The following is a 17,065-nucleotide window of genomic DNA, read 5'->3' on the forward strand; positions in this document are numbered from 1 at the left end:
AAAAAAAAAAAAAAAGTGGAAGAAGGTTTACCCAGGAAGCAAATGTGAATTATGGGCTGGGGATTTTCTCGGCTGCTGTGGCGTGGTGCCAGCGGGACAGGTGGGGTCTGCTGGCCCTCGGTCATCCCCGGCGGCGGCAGCACGGGCAGGGGGGGGACACACTCTCATCCCGCAGCCCCCCGAGCATCCCCTTGCCCTGCCCCACCGCCACCCCCCGCCTCCCGCCATGCAGAACCGGGACCCCCGGTCCCGGTGCAGGAGGGGGGGGACCCGTCGGTGTCCGGGGACAGCGGTGACAGAGGGGCCGAGCCCCGGCAGCGGGCCAGGCGGTGGCAGCCCGAGCCGGCGGGGTGTGCTGAGTTCCCCGGACTTGTTTTCATGGTCTCACCCAGCTCTGACCTGCCTCAAATGTTGACACAATGTCACGTTTCCGACTGCAGTCTTTCATGTGCAGCCGGAGGCTAAATACGGCTGCTGGTTCCTGGAAAAAGACGTGCCTGGCACCCTTTCAGCAGAAACCCGAGCTCCATGCAGGCTTGGCACAGGAGCTGAATAACATGGCAATAACTCTTTCAGCAGCATTTCAACCCATAAATAGGGCTTCCCGAGCGACTCCTTGAAGTCAGGCAAGGAGGATACAACGATTTATTTATTTATATATTTATTTATTTAATATTTAAATTTTTTTGCGGGGAAAAAAAAGAAGAAAAAACCTCCATATATAAATATATGGGTTTATATATATATAAATATAAAAAAACCCACCCAAAATGAAGCCAGCGTGCTTGAAAAGTAAGTACAAGGAGGCAGCCCGGATCGGAGCTGCTGAGAAGGGGTGGTGTTAATGCTGAGCGTGGTTGGGTTAACAGGAGCACAGGATTGCCTCAAAAGGAAAGAAACGCTCTTGAATTTTCTAGTGTCTGGGTCCCGTGTCAGAGCAGCCCCGGGCAGGCAGGGTAAGAGCCTTCCTGAGAGCCAGGGCCGTTCCTAACCCCGGCGAGGACACACAGACACATCAGTTTAGCTTTTCACCACCTGTTTGGAAAGCTCCTATAACTGCCTGCTAAGGGACGGGATGGTTTTTCCAGGCATGTACCCCGGGAGCTGCTTATTTGCATTATGCATGGACCGGAGCCTAAAATAATCTGCAGTGACGCACAATTTTTTTTTTTTTTTCGCTGTGATTTTTTTTTTCCTTTTTATTATTATTTTTTTTATTATTATTATTATTCCCTTTTGCAGGACTCCATTAGTATTTTATTTTTTTTTAATTCTGAACCTGCCGTGACTCTGGGAGGAGCACGCATGGTTAAGCAGCCCCGGGGCTCCCCGGTGCCTGAATCAGGAGGTGGAGGGGGGGCTGGCAGTGACAGGGACACGGCGGGGAGCTGTGCCCTCCCTGCTCTGCCCCGGCTTTCATCTGCAAAGCGTGTAGCTGCAAGTGCCGCCTGTTTACAAATGCAGGCATTGCAAGATCCCTTGAACTGTGTCCTAGTACAAAAGAGGCTTTGAAACAAGAAACACGTTGTCATGGCATGTTCCAGGCCAGCAGCACCAGACTGAACCAGATAATTGCTGTTTCTGCCGTAGCTGCTTCATCGTGGTAAATGCAGCAGGTCTGAAGTCTTTTTTATTTATTAGACATTTGGTGTGATGCTGAGGAGAGGGTCAGGGATGCCCGGACAGAGAGAGGTGGAGGAAGAGAAGCCCAGACAGTGCTCTGTGCTGCTCCCAAACTCTGTGGGGCTGGAGGCAAAATGATTGTGCTGGGTTCAGGTCACAGGGCCAAGCAGAGCTGGTGACACTGCCCCTTGCTATGTGACACAGGGTTTTATTCACATTCTGCAAGCCTGACCAGCCGTGCTGCTGGAGCCAGGAGACCTGGCTCTCACACTCCAGACCTTTCCCACCAACCCTTCTCTGGGCACTTCATGGCACTCGGGAAATACCCAGATACCTCTCAGGGGAGAGCTGCTCACTGGCCCCTTACATCCAATAAGTCCCTGAGCAGCCCTGGGCTGGCTGGACCTTTGCTCTGTTGGAAATGATGGGAACCATGGAAGTGGGGAGCAGGACCTCATCCCCAAGCTCCCAGGAGACTGCCCTCCCCATGATGGGGTCTTGAGAATCAGAGGGCAATAATTCTACCTGGCATTTTGAAATAATTTATTTCTTATGTATTTCTCTTTCTCCTGGGTGTGTTTTCCCTTTGGGCAGGTCACTTGGTGGAGTTGGCTCTTGCCGTGACACCCTTTGGAAATGGCAAAATGGTAAAGCTCTGTCTGGGAAGGGCTTTGCACCTCATTAAAAAGTGCAAATTGGGGCTGGCTGGGTAACAGCACTCAGCTGATGGAAACAGAGGAGCTTGGGAACAATTTGCCAGAAACAAGGCTGAGGAATGCCTGAAAATAACAAGGCAGATCCCCCCCCCTCTCCTCTAGTGGATGCTCCTGCCCACAGGAAAATGGGAGCTCCCTGGGGTCTGTCCTGGGCTGGTTGCCCCTGGTCTTGCTGCACTGACCCATTGCATCCCCATGGAGCCACAATCCTGCCTGGAACCCGGGATGCCCCCAGGCCCGGGGGTGAGGCAGGGCTGGTTAAAGCAGGTGGGTGTCTGTGTGGGGTGCTGGACCCTCAGCTGGTTCAGAGCTGTGTGTCCCTGGGTGTCTGTCCACCTCAGGGCTGGGGCAGGGGGAACCCCTCTCTTTGGGGCTAAAAACTGCTGCTTGGGGAAGAGCTGGGTCAGGCATCTGCAGCCTTGGGCTCAAACCCAGCTGCTTGTTTGCTCTGTTCCCCTGACCTCTGCTGCCACTTTGGGCTTTTCTGAACAACAGCTCGGGCCAAAAAAGGGTGGCAGTACTCTGTCCTGGCCAGAGCTGTCAGGCTTGAAGGAGCAGTGAGTTTTCCCTCTGCAGTTCAGCTCTGTCTTTTCCTCCAGCCCGTGGTGGGGCTGGAAATATCCTGACGTTCCCTCCTCCCATGTGGGGCTCTCCTGGTGCCTCGCTCTGTGCCTCCTTTTAGTGGCAGCTAGAAAAATAGAGAGATTCTGCTTTGAAAGGACTGATGAATATGCAGTGAGTTAGGCCTGAAATATTGCTTCTCCTTGTCACGGGGTATGCATGGAGTTCTTACTTGTACTTTTGCCTGGGGATGCAAACACCACGAATGTGGAGCTGAGCAGCTTACGGAAGATTTAACTCATTTCTATTCTTGATGCCGAATCATAAATAAGGTTGTGTCCATGTTCAGGGCCCTTCCTCCTGCTGCAGGGGGGATCTGGAACCCTCCCCAGCACAGTTGTGCTTCAGCTATCGATTGGTGCATGGAGGGGGGGGGGTAATATTTAATCTCCACTGGATCAGTCACTGGTGATTCTTATCGCGTGGTATCAGCACGTGCGCTGGGAAATGGGTGTGATTTGAGGTGAAATGTGACCTGTGGGCATGGGCAACCACCTCCTGATGGCTTCTACCTGCCTGGCTTCTTCCTGCCTTCCCTAGGTAATGCTGGGGCTTGATGAGCTCACGGAGTGCTCATTAGTGCTGCTGGTACCCTGCTGATTAAAAACCCCAGCACCCCCCAGGGGAGGACTGACACTGCCCACCCTGAGCAGTGCTGCTCCCCCTCCACATTTCCCTTCACTCCCATTATTCCAGAGGATTAAAAAGGTGCAGGGAGTGGGATGCCACTTGGAGGTTTGCCTTGGAGCTGCTGGAGACACATGAGGTCCCTGAGCTGCTTGGGGAAGCTCCCCAGGGAGGAGATGGGGACTGTGTTAACTCTGCAGAGGCTGTGGTGGCAGCAGTGCCACGATGTCACCTTCCCCAAGGACAGCCAAGGCTGGGGGGCTGCTTGGGGGGTGCAGGGGAAATGTCAGGTGCTGGGCAGCCCCCTTGACTGAGGGTACCTGTGTGACATGGGGGGAGGCAGGGATTCCTGGAGAGCTGCAGCTCTGGCTGGCAGATGATGATGTCCCAAGGAGCCTCCAGCTCTGCCCGAATGGCCTGTGGAGGTTTTTCCTCTGGTTCTTGGTTTCCAACAAGTGTTTGACCTCAGAGGTAAAGCCACCCTGGCTGCTCTGAGGCTGAATTCCCCTCGTGGTGTAGGAGGGCTCACCAGGGCACCTCTGTGGGTCCCCCTGGGGACCTGCAGCCTCGGTGGAGGGTGAGTCAGGGCCCCGGGCAGGAAGGGCTGGGGAAGGAGGGGGTGGCAGTGACCCCCCCAGAGCTGCTGAGGAACTGAAGCAATCTGTTTATCATGGAACAACTGCTCTTTGCAAATGGCAACTTCCCAGAATGACTGTGGCAGAGCTTTCCCCTTGAATCACCTCCCTCGCCCTCGGAGCCGCTCTCCCAGGCGATGCCCTCGGGAAAGCTCTCCCTGCCCTTGGTGTCTCCTCAGCCCCGTTTTTATCCCAGCATCTCTGCTGGGTTTGGCTTGGAGGGCAGCACCTGATGGTCCAGAAGTGCAGGAGCCCCAGAAGACCCCAGGCTCAGGGTCTTTTGCTCTGCAGGCTCCACGAGCAGGAGCTTTCCCCTGGCTGTGATCACCAGCACTGAGGTGTCCCATGAGTTTTGGAAGATAAATGTCCAGGTGATGCTGGTCGGCACCCCCACCCCACCCTGGGTGCTGGAAGGCTCTAGGGTTGCCAGGCACCGTGTTCCCTGCCAGCTCAGGGACCACCCTAGGCTGGTGGCTTTGTCAGTAGCAGTAGGTGAAGGACTTGTGCCCATTCTCCCTGTCCTGCTTGTGGAGCATTCAGCCCCTGCCTGGCAGCAGATGGGTGTATGTGGGGTGGGTGTAGATGAGTGAATAAGGAGTGAGTGTCACCAGGGCCCTCACCTGGCACAGGGACCCCAGGGGATGCTCTGGAGTGTCCTGGCAGTGGGCAGGCTGCAGGGCAGGGCAGGGCAATGGGCACAACGCCTCTGCCTCGAGGCATTTCCGGGCCAGTGTAACCACAGCTGCCTCTCTGAAGCTCAGAGTCATCATCACAAACTGGGAAAAGAGTCTGAGGAGTTGGGTGTCGCAAGGGGTGGGTGGCCACAGAGCCAGGGAGGGAGAGAGGGAGGAAGGGAGGGCAGGTTATGGCACCCCCTGATCCCCCAAGCCACCCTCGGGGAGAAGCTGCCGGGGATTTTTCTGTGTTTATTCCTGGCATCCTGTGGTTTTCATCCCCAGAGTAACAGAGCAGCCCAGCACTGCCACGCTTGGCTCCCCCCCAGGACCCGAGGCTGTACCCTGGGACATGCTGTTCCCCAGCACCTCGGAGGGGCACACAAGCCCCAGGGATGGATTTCCTGCACTTTGGAGCAGGTCACATTTTTCACTGTGTCACCCTAGCCCTGGAAAAGCAAACAAGAGCTGCCCAGCCATGGGGACAGCAGAGCCAGGCAGGTGTGGGGCTGGCCAGGACCTGGTAGGAGTTTGTCCAGGGGGAGGGATGGCTCCTGGTGGAGCTTTATCCCCAGAGCTGGTGGCAGATGCTGGTCCCCAGTGCCTGCAGGATGTGGTTCCTGATGTCACACCGTGGCAGTGGGCAGCTGGGCACCTGTCCCAGCAGGACCAAGCACTGCCACCCGTGTGATGGCCACGAGCTGCTGTGTGCTGGTCAGGCAGTAACCACCGAGGGGGTTCCCAGCAGCAGCAGCCGGGCTCTGGAAGGCACCTGGGCACTTGAGGCTGGGAGGTGGTTTTGCAACATGAGCTTTTTGAACCCAGGAGTGAGGCAAAGGTGTTTCTGAAGGAGATTGGTGAGATTGAGGTCTCCATCCAGATCCCAGAGCCTCTTGGAAGGTGGGTCAAAGGATCCCTGGGTCGAAGGATCCCTGGAATGATTCAAGCTGTGAGGTGCTGCAGCACCAGCACATCCCCCAGCAGCAGCACTGCCAGGCTCCCCTGGGCAGCTGCTCCCACTTGCTGTGTAAAATGGCATATTGGGCAATTTCCCATTAAAAACGCTGCCAGGAATATGCAAATATTCACTTAGATAGATCTTGCTTGGCCCTTTGTGCACGGGGTGGTGGCAAGGGTGACTTCAGGGGTTACTTGAATTCTTACTATCAAGAAAGCTTGAGATGGAGCTCACTGGATGGATGTCCTGGAGCCCTGGTGGGGCTGGGAGTCTCCAGGCAGCTGGATGGGAGCTGCTGTGGGTGTGTGTGTTCCCTCCCATCCCACTCCTGGGATGACCTCTTCTCCCTGGGGTGTAGCACCCCACCAGACAGGACAGGGCCAGGTCCTGCTTAACCAGAGGCAGCGTGGGGCAGGGTTTTCCCTGGTGTGATTTCCTGATGGCCACAGGAAGAGCATGCACAGACCTGATCCTCTTGAAATCAAAGGAATTTTTTTTTCTCTCTCTCTTTTTCGTTTGCCATCTTACATGCTGACCACCAAACCACATCCTTCGAGCCTGAGCCCAGTGCACTGAAACAAAAACTAGGCCAGGGATTTTTGCTCTTTTTGTTTGTTTGTTTGTTTGTTTTTCTTTCTTTCTCAGTGCACCAGTTGGGTGCAAAGCTGGCACACACCTCCCCTCCAGCACCCCCACTCCTCAAGTAGCCCATGCCCTGCAGACCATCACAGTGTTTCCCCCCCAGCAAGCCCCTTGTAGCTCCATGGGAAACCTGGGAACTGTCCAGGTTCTGTGCACTGAGCAGAGAGTCAGGGGGGTGCAAATAAGGAGGGATAACAAGTAATGACCTCCTGGCAGGCTGTGTTGTCAGGACCCAACGTGACACAGTGTGACACACGGGATTGTCCTTCCCTCCTGCCTGGCTGTGTTAGGAGCTGAGTGTTTTACAGCCTGGCCCTGGGATCAGAGCAGACTGGGAGGGCCCTGTTGCAGAGAGGGCCGGGTTGCTGGCAGGAGTGGTGGCTGCAGGGTGACACTGGTCCCCAGGCAGCATCTCCAGAGCAGGGCTTGCATCAGTCGCGATCTGCCTGCAGAGGGAAGTTCTCACGTTCACAATACAGAGAGCAGCTTTATTGTTTTATTTTGCAAACCAAAACCAGCCGGGAGTTTCTGAAGTGTCTGCCATCCCCACAGAGAGCTGTTTAGTCATGCCTGTGTGTATGCATGTGAGACAGAGTGTAGGGGAGGGAGTCTCGAGGACTTTGCAAAGATTAAAGATTTATGCTGACCCTTGAATCTGATCCAAGGCTACTAATCTGCCCTGATCCTATCGTCTGCTCAGGGTGGATCTATTTCACTTTCCTTTATGGCACTCCTGACTCACTCCACTCCCACTCCAGGCCAGCCCAGTGGGAATGGGAAGCACTACCACATATTTGTTTGGGTTTGCATTTAAAGTTCTGGACTTGTAGTGGGTGCAGCTCATAAAGGAAACCAGTGTGGATAAGATATGGGTGAGCTGAATGCTTGGAAACCACTCCCAAACACAAGCTGAAGTGGTTTGAAATCAAGGTGGAGTGATGTACAGAAGGCACAATGCTTGGCAGCTACGCCCAGCGTGTGAGAAAGAGATTCAGCCCCAAGGTGGTGAGGCAGGCAGGGCATCCAGCCTGCTCCCCAGGAGGCAGCTTGATGCCTTGAGGGGTCTGACCTGCCTGCTCTTACAGCCTCCCCAGCAGAGAACTTGGTGTCAGCCCTCCCTCCCTCCCTCCCTCCACCCCTCCCTCCCTCCTTTCCTCCCTCCTTTCCTCCCTCCTTTCCTCCCTCCTTTCCTCCCTCCTTCCCTCCCTCCTTCCCTCCCTCCTTCCCTCCCTCCATCCCTCCCTCCATCCCTCCCTCTATCCCTCCCTCCATCCCTCCCTCCATCCCTCCCTCCATCCCTCCCTCCATCCCTCCCTCCATCCCTCCCTCCATCCCTCCCTCCATCCCTCCCTCCATCCCTCCCTCCTTTCCTCCCTCCTTTCCTCCCTCCTTTCCTCCCTCCTTTCCTCCCTCCTTTCCTCCCTCCTTTCCTCCCTCCTTTCCTCCCTCCTTTCCTCCCTCCTTTCCTCCCTCCTTTCCTCCCTCCTTTCCTCCCTCCTTTCCTCCCTCCTTTCCTCCCTCCTTTCCTCCCTCCTTTCCTCCCTCCCTCCATCCCTCCCTCCATCCCTCCTCTCTGGCTCTGCTCTTTGCTCCCCTGGGAGGAGCTGTTCCAGGGGCACTGCTGAGCCTGGGATGTGCCTTGCTTGTGCTCCTGAAGGCTGCTGGGGGTTTAATGTGAAAACCAAAGTATAGAGGAGAAGCCAGACCTGGTTTTGCTGAGGGCAGAATAAATTTCTTCTGCCCTTGCAACAACACCACCACCACCACCACCACCAAAGGTGTGGCAGAAAGAGGAATGGGAGCTTTCCGTTTTCCCCCCAGCTCTCCCCTGGCTCTGCCACACGGGTCAGATGGGGGCTGGAGGAGGGCTGGGGATGCAGCAGGGTCTGAGTGCCAGCCGGGCCGGGCTGTGCCGGAGCCGGGGCAGACAAGGGAAGAGTGTCAGTCACAGGGAGCTGGCCCGGGAGATGAGGAGTGCTGCGGGTCCTGTTTCAGCTCCCCTGGGACATCCTGTTCTCCTGATAGCTGGGGATATGTAAATATAGCAAATGCAAAGCCAGGCACTTTCCTCCCATGCCTTGCTCGGGCTGCATATAGAAAAGGGCTGAAACCTAGCAGCGCAGTTGGGAACACCCATCTGCAACTGTGAAGTAGGCATCAGGCTTTATTTTTAGTTTTAAAATGAAGTTCCTGTTTGTAAGGCCAGAAGGGTTACAGGAAGAAAAAATAAATAAATAAATAAAAAAAAAAAAAAAAAAGAAGAAGAAAAAAAAAAAAAAACGAAGCAGGATCATTTACTGCTATTTTTCTTTTCACGTGTCCTTCCTTCCTTCCTTCCTCCCTTCCTCCCTCCGGAGAACTGGGATGTAGCACCCGGCTATTCCAGGCTGCGGTGCTGCCTCCCAGGACCCGTCCATCCCGCAGAGCTTGTGCAACCTCCCCGCTTCCCCCGCATTCCATGTATTCCCAGTCGCTCCATGACGGTGCTGCTCTCCTGGCCGTGTCACGCCGGCTTCCCACTGACTCCACTTCCTTTCCCTTTCATCAGAGCTCCGGGCAGGCCGGGGTGAAGGGCAGGTCAGGCCCTGGGACCCCCGGTCCCATCGGCTCCATCCCCCTCCTCCCCGGGATGCTGCTGAGCCCGGCAGGGATGGGGGGGGAACCAGGGGTTGGGTCAGGTCAGCCAGATGAGACCTTTTTAACCAGCAAAGCTGAGCACTAATTAGGCTGCTGGCTAATGGGTTGTCCCTGCGCCAGGGCTGAGGGGTTCTCCTTCAGGAAGGGATGCTCTCCTGCAGGTCCCCGGGTATTTTCCTCCTTCCCCTGCCCCAGGAGGGAAAGGTAGCCGGGAGGGGCAGGAGATGCTGCTGGGAATCCCCAGCCCAGAGGTTCCGGGATGGGGTGGGAGCTTTGGCAGCTGGATTAGTTTGCTTATATATATATATATATATACACTATATTGTCAGGGGAAAGGGGCAGTTCTGCTAATTCCCTGGCACTTTCTTAAAGCAGGATTTGTCTGGTGGGGAAGGGTAAGAGTGGGATTTAAGCTGTGAGAGTCTCATGACTGGTGCTGGCCCAGCAGGGTGGGAAGAAGGGATGGGATGTTGCATTCTGCCTCTTCTCTGCCCCTGTGGTTTTAACCATGATTTCTGAGTGCCCACAGCTTCCCATGAGCTGTATCTGGGATTAAGTTTATTTGAAAAGTCTGTATGGAGGTGCCCACACTTCTTTCTGTCACCTCTTGAGGTTTTTTTTTCCCCAGAAACTGGAGTGCCCTGTGTCTCAGGAGAGCCCAGGCTTGTCAGTGCCTCATGCCAAGGCACACATGGACTGAAAAAGGATGAAGAGGGGGGTGGATGAGACACAGAGGGAGAAGGGGTGAGTTAGTATCAGGTACAGCCTCTGTAGGGGGACTGGATGTGCACAAATGTGCCATTGATGAGAGCCCCGAGCAGCCAGACAGACATTTGGAGGAGCCTGGAAGCAGCAAGGCACAGGAGCCCCATGCTGGGATCTCCCTTATTTTCATTCTTTCTTGTTTTCTTGGTTGTATAATAGAAGCTAATCAGAGTGATGGTCTCCAGCAGGCTTTTGTGTATGACATTACAGTAAAATCCTAAATTCCCTTTCCTGCTCATGTATAAATAGCAGAAAGAACTAGGGTGGCTGCAGACTATTACTTTTTTTTTTTTTTTTTTTTTTTTTAAGATGATTTAGCCAAGGAGAAAATGACTGGGTGGCAAGGGAAACTGCAGCTCCCAGAACCTGGATTCTGTGCCTGGTAACTTTGGGCACGTTGTTCCTCCTGTCCCTGGCTCTCTGACACTTTCTGAAGAACTTTGAATTTCACTGATGAAAGAGCATTAAATGAGACTCTCCTGTCCTTCCAGCTTGGGGTACTTCACTCAGCCACTGTGGTTGGGAATAACCATCCCTCTGTTTCCCTCCTTGTCCATGACAACATTGGGGAAAATCCCCAAAGATGTTCCCACCAGGGAGGCCTGGGCTGGCACATGGGCTGTGCTTTCTGTTCCCTCTACTCCAGTCAACAACTTAGCACAGGTCAGATCCTTTGCTGTGGATTTATTATGTGCAATAATAATAAAAAAAAAGATTAGCTGGACTCCACGATGCTCATGTGCCCAGGGAGGCCAGGGGGTCTGATCCTGGGTGAGGATGCAGGTGAGGGATTGCTGGGTTGCTTTGGGTGAGGAGGAGTTTTGGTGAGGTTGCATCCCCCTCTGCTGGAAAAGCCATGGAAAGGCAGAGCAGCACCGGGCAGCCAGGGAGAAAAAAAGAGGAAATAAATCTGCAAAGACAGCAAAGTGAAGCCAGGGGGACAGGGAAGGGGACAGGGAAGGGGACGTGGCAGGCAGCCTCATCTCTGCCTGGGGGTCTGTCCACTGCCAGCCCCCATCAGAGGGCTCTGTGCAGAACTGGGGCCTGGGTCTTGCTTGTGTCAGGAATAATCCCCCTGGGAATCCATCCTGGGAATGGGCAAGTGGGGCAGGGCCAGTGGTCCTGCCTGCCTGCAAATCCGTGGAGCAAGAGGGGGGATGGACCAAGAGGAGCTGGGCACTGGGTGTCCCCGTGGGACTGAGCTGCCTGGGGCTCTGGTGACACCGTGGGTCAGCTGGGTCTTGGCTCTGACAGGAGCCAGGAGAGCTGAAGGGTACCTGAACAGAATGGCATGGACCAGGCCAGTGCTTGGATTCAAAGCTGCTCCATAGCCCCAGAGGTGCCGAGAGGCCGTGGGTGCTGAGGGGCAAAAAGCTGGACTGAAATAGATAAGGAAACCTGAACCAGAGGCATTGACATTTGTCCAGCAGGGTCCTGCAGAGCTGCCAAAGGTTTCTTGCAGGCAGCTGGGAGGGCTGGTGTTGCCCCCAGCAGGGATTGCTCTCCATGGCCCCTGTGCACCCTCTCTGGGTGGCTGGGTCCTGGTTCAGCCCAGCCAAGGAGCCCTGGGAAGCTGCTGCTCCAGGCTGCCCCTTGGGGCTGGTGGTGCCCACGGCTGCAGAGAGCTGAGGGCTTTGCATGCTCTTCATCCAGGGGCTCTGTTGCAGGCTGTCTGTGCACTGGAGGGATGGTTTTGCCTCCTTTGGGGTTTTAAATCTAAATTACGGAAAGGGTGAAATGCTGTGACTGAGCTGGCAGAGTCCCTGACTCTGCCATAAATCTGCAGGCATGGGCCTGGCTTTTGTGCAGGGGGCTGTGCAGGTGCCAAGGTCTCTGCTAATAAATCTGACTGGAATACCGGGAGGAAACTTGTTTTTAACTTACTGCTAACAGCAGGCTCTTTTTTAACCATCAGTTTTTCCCCTCTCCCTTCTGCTGATTCATGCTCCTGCTGCTGTGCCACGGGGAGATGCCAGCATTCCTGAAGGTCAGCACTTGCATGCAGCAGCTCTCACTGCAAAGCCTCTGCCAGCAGCTCCCAAATCAGAATTCTAAACCCACTTTGATCATTTATATTTGCACCGTCAGTGATGGAAAATCCTGCAGCCTGCCAGCCTCCTGCCTGCCACGTTTCCAGCCTGCTAGACTCCCCAGAAGGTGAGGAAGGTGAGGGGAAGGGAATGCCTGCCAGCAAACCCAGCACCAGGTCACCTGGGTGACGTGCCAGCCTGGGGATTTTCACCTGGGCTCACCTAGAACACGGTGATCTCAGAGCTCTGGGAAGGCTCAGGTCCAAGCATGCACCCTGGGACATGGCACTCTGTCTCTCAGACAAACGTGCAAGTCCTTGGGAACTGAGATACCGGGTGCTCAGGTCAGGTTTCACACTGCTGCCTGCACCCCAGGGTGCTGGGTGCTCAGGCTCTGCTTCCCTCCCTGGGACCTCCCCCCCTTCTGTCTCTCCCCTTCCCAGCCTGGCTAAATTTTTCTGCTGTCCTGGGCTGCAGGACACGCTAGCACCGTGCAAACACCTCTTAGGAAAACAGGAGTTATGCTTTAGTTTTCAAGTTGTGGGCTCCTCTTGTGGGAAAGGAATTATTTCTGGTGTAGCTCAAGCAATAACAGCACAAGAGGTGCTTCTGTTTCAGGAAATCTGGGGGAAAGAAGCACTGGAATCCTTCCTTTGACTCTTCCGTAAATATTTAAGCTCTGGCAGTACCCAAAAGTCTTGGCAAAAGTAAAAGCCCAGGGAGGCAGAGTGCCACAGGCTGTGTGGGTGATTCAGGAACCACTGGGTACTTTCATGCCCATCTCTTTAGAGGTGGCCACTGATCTTACCTTTCCCTTTAAGCATTTGTAAAGAAGGATGACACAGATCCTGGCTGCACTACCAGCTGCCTCTGGTTTGTTTGCTCTGATTTTAAAGGGGACTTGAAAATGCTGAAGCTGGCAGCAAACCCCACCTCTGGGCCAGTTTGTACCCCCAGCTCCTCCTGAGCATCCCCTGCTCCAGACCTCCATCAGGGGAGGATGTCTGACCCTGGAAGTCACCCACAGCTTCTAAAATGTTTTACAAGAAGCCAGCTCAGTCTTTCTTGAAAGAAAAACCAGTGTCGGAGCGAGCAGGGCACGTGTGTTGGCTGCCTTAGAGCACGAAACGTGAACAAGCAGAACTGAAAAACTCTCCAAGAAATATTGACACTATTTTTTTGCCACGGTTCCTTGCTCAGCAGCAGAGGAAAGTGCCACCCAGCAGGCTCCTGACACTCACCAAAATAGTTCCTTTGTCTGCACCAGCGAGTGGGAGCAGTCTTTAGCCAGAGACAAATCACAGGAGCATCCGGTGTGATATCCCACCCTGAGAGGAGCTGTCCTGGTTTCCCATCCTAACGACAGACTCCAAAATCTCTGCACAATTTAGCTGATTATTAGGACTAATTGGTGCCAGGCATTCCATCCTCTCTGATACAGCCAGCCGTGGGTATGGAATTTTCTGAGTTAATGAACCGTAGAACGGATTAAGGACTTTCAAAGTGCACTTCATATCACAGCTTAATTGGAAGGAGTGTGTTAGCTGACTTTTCATGGATACAAAGGGAAACCACGTTTTGGGGTGGAAAAAGCACCTTCCTGCCACCGAGGGGCTGGGAAATTTCCAATTTCAGTGTCATGGAGTGGTGGCATTTGATGGCAGTCACCTTCCAGAAATGCTCCAGAGCTCGCCAGGCAGCTGGGGATGGAGAGAGGGTTTTTTTTTCTCTCTGCTGTGTGCAGCACTTTGCATTCCTCCTGCAGAGAGAAACCAATTAATCCAGCTCCCAGCAAGGTCAGGGGAGCTGCCAGGCAGATAAAGGGCCCCTCGGGGTGGTGTGGAGCCTCCTGATGCTGCTGATAGAGCTGATGCCAGACTATTGTCTCCCAGCAGCTTCATACCAGTCTCATTCTGGTTGCCTTTTTTTTACCCGTTTGACACTGGCAGAGCAGATTTCACCCACCCCCAACCCCATTTGCTCTAAAAAACGCTGTGGTGTGGTTTAGAAAATTCCCTGCTGGCAGGAGAGGAGGAGGAGAAGCCTCTGGAGGTGCCCCAGGAGCAGTGAGTGGTGTTGGGTGCAGGATCCCAGTGACAAAGAGCTCCCTGCCATGTTCCAGGTGACAGACACACACGTGGACTTCTGACTGATCAGAGCTGGTTTGGCACCACGAAACACTGATTAAATATTATTATTATTATTATTGTTATTGTTATTGTTATTATTATCATCCTTTATTTTCCTGAAGGGGCAAGGAAAAATCTGAAGCTTTTGTCCTTTGCTCCAGTAACAGAGTGGTTTTTTCTTTCATTATTAACTTCTTACATTTCACCTGAAGATACAGCAATATCTAACTAACTAATATCTAATTAACACCTAATGTTATCACAGGGTTTGGGTAGTTTAGGGAGTTTGTGATTCAAACAAATGCCAAACAAACAGTCTCCCCATTCAAAAATATATTTGGCAGGATCTGTAGTATCCCTGGGTGAATCCAGTGGTTCTCCTCTTGGGTTTTGCAGCCTCCAGAGAATTTCCAGGAAGTGTCTAGACACTGGAAGGGATGAGCTGGTCCTGGTTTTATTTGCTCTCTTCTTCAGGTCTGGCCATCTGCAGACTGCTCCTCCTCAGATGCTCCTCCTGCATCCCATGGGACCAGGAATTGCAAACGCTCTGCACGGGTGCACCAAGGAGGGAGAAGGTTCCCGGGGGGATGTGTGTGCAGACAGCTGGTGTGGGAAGGGGAAGCAGCCCCCAGACCCCGTGTGGAGCCAGGAGCATCCCCCCGAGGGATGCTCACAGGGAAGGGCGATCTGGAGAGCGCTGTAATGGGGGAAAACGCCAAGAACAGGCTGTGAGCTCCTGTTCCTTCCAGTGTAGGGACACCCAGCCCCTGCTGTGCTACACCTGAGAGCAGGGACAGGCGACACGGGACACGGGAGAAGCTGGAACACCCCACGGGTTCCCGGGCTCGGGAGGGCAGACACAGCATCCCCGAATCGCTGGGCATCAGCTGAGCCCTCCCTGCCCGGAGGAGGCTGTGATGTCCCTGCAGCACCGGGAGAGGGGGCACCGGCACCGGCACCGGCACCGCCTTGGCTGCTTTCCGTGCGGAACCGCTCGGTACCGCCGGCACCGTTCCGGTCCGGTGCGTGGATCGGCAAGTGGGATCCGCTCCGATGCAGGGGTGAAACACTCGGTTATCATTTCCCGGAGAGCACGGCTGCTGTCTGGGATGTGCTGCTCCCTGTTCCACATGGAATCATAGAACTGGCTGTGCTGGAAGGGACCTCAGAGCTCACCAAGTCCAACCCTTGCTCCACTCCCCCCGTGGTTCCCAGCCCATGGCACTGAGTGCCACATCCAGGCTCTTTTGAAATATCTCCAGGGATGGAGAATCCACCCCTTCCCTGGGCAGCCCATTCCAATGTCTGATCACCCTCTCCAGAAAGAAATTCTTTCTCATGTCCAACCTAAACCTCCCCTGGCACAACTTGAGACCTCTTGTGCCCTCTTGTCTTGCTGAGAGTTGCCTGGGAAAAGAGCCCAACCCCCCCCTGTGCTGGATCCCTTCACCCTAGTCCCTGGTTGCCCTAATCTGCTGTGAATCTGCTGGCAGTGCCCAGCTGGCAGCCTGGACTGGATCAGAACCAGTGTTCCCAACAGGTCCAGGGAAGGGATTCTGCCCCTGTGCTCAGCCCTGGGGAGGCCACAGCTTGAGTCCTGGGTCCAGTTCTGGGCCCCTCAGCTCAGGAAGGAGATTGAGGTGCTGGAGCAGGTCCAAAGGAGGCAACTGGGTTGGTGAAGGGACTCCCAGCACAAATCATGTGAGGAAGGGCTGAGGGAGCTGGGGGTGTTGAGGCTGGAGAAGAGGAGGCTCAGGGGAGACCTCATCACTCTCTACAACTCCCTGAAAGGAGGTTGGAGCCAGGGGGGGGTTGGGCTCTGCTCCCAGGCAGAGACAAGACAAGAGGCCATGGGCTTAAGAATTTTTTCCTAATATCCAACCTAAACCTCCCCTGGCAGAGCTGAAGCTCTGCCAGGGGAGGTTTAGGTTGGATATTAGGAAGGAATTCTTCACAGAGAGGGTGATCAGACATTGGAATGGGCTGCCCAGGGAGGGGATGGATTCTCCATCCCTGGAGGTTTTTAAGGAGAGACTGAACGTGGCATCAGTGCCATGGGCTGGGAACCGTGGTGATACATGGAGATCAAGGGTTGGAGTTGATGGTCCCAGAGGTGCTTTCCATCCCAGATAATTCTCTGTTTCTCTGCAGTCACCACGGGCTCACAGAAGACACTGGCCTTGTGGCCCAGCTCTCACCTGGCTCCTGTCACTGGGGGTCTGGGCCTGGCTCCTGCCTTCCCTGGAAATGTTGGATGTGTAGGAGTGCAAACCACAGCTATAAATACCACCTGGAGATGGGATTCTGCTCTGCAAGTGTGTAGCAAACATTAAATAATGTTAGGGCTGCCGTGTCCTTGGTGGAGCAGTGCCACACAAACAGCAACCTGTTATTTCTGCCTCCTGCAGCAAGCTGGTGAGTGCCCCGAGAGCTCAGGGTGCTCTGTGGCCTCTCAGATGAGATCTGTGCTGCTCCTGCTGATGGTTAGGGATCAACTGGACTGGGATACACCACTTATTCTTCCCCATTTTCCATATATCCGTGCTAAAATCCTTGCATGTGATGTGCAAGGGCTACGGATGCATTTTCCTCCTCCCACGCTGGTGCTGCAGGAGTGCAAACCACGGGGAGCCTGCAGAGGCAAAGCCCTGGAGGATCCTCATCCCTGTCCCAGACTGCTTCTTCCCTGAAATATGGTTGGGCTCAGCTATTAAAGGTGTTATTCTTGGGGTGAAGTGTGAACTTGAGGTGCTAGGGGGGGAGAGAAAACCCTCAGGAGAGGCTGCCCACCAGCCACACCATGGCTAACGGCAGTTCTGCAACATCACACAAAAAAATCCTGAGGGAAAAGGGTCTTTCAGGTGAGGCAAAATATTCCTTGGGCATAGTGTCATCTCCTCACTGTTTTTTTTTTTTTCCAGCTGCACCTTCATGTGTTCAGCTCCTGTCCCTCCTGCCTTGGTGTCACTCTGCAGCAGTGCCTGCCAGGAGCTGTGAGCAGCACAAAC

The 17,065-nt window shown here is 54.3% G+C and overlaps 2 long non-coding RNA genes across 2 annotated transcripts; both read left to right on the forward strand.

Moving 5' to 3' along the window:
- The first annotated feature begins 1,484 nt into the window (after positions 1-1,484).
- Positions 1,485-16,759, forward strand: LOC139801723 (uncharacterized). Its single transcript, XR_011728282.1, has 3 exons — positions 1,485-1,616; positions 2,218-2,606; positions 16,209-16,759. It is a non-coding gene; the product is annotated as an uncharacterized lncRNA (long non-coding RNA).
- On the forward strand, positions 8,131-10,156 carry LOC139801724 (uncharacterized). Its single transcript, XR_011728283.1, has 2 exons — positions 8,131-9,073; positions 9,762-10,156. It is a non-coding gene; the product is annotated as an uncharacterized lncRNA (long non-coding RNA).
- Positions 16,760-17,065: the final 306 nt, after the last annotated feature.

Source organism: Heliangelus exortis, chromosome 12 (assembly GCF_036169615.1).
Source record: "Heliangelus exortis chromosome 12, bHelExo1.hap1, whole genome shotgun sequence".
In the NCBI taxonomy this organism is placed as follows: Eukaryota; Metazoa; Chordata; class Aves; order Apodiformes; family Trochilidae; genus Heliangelus; species Heliangelus exortis.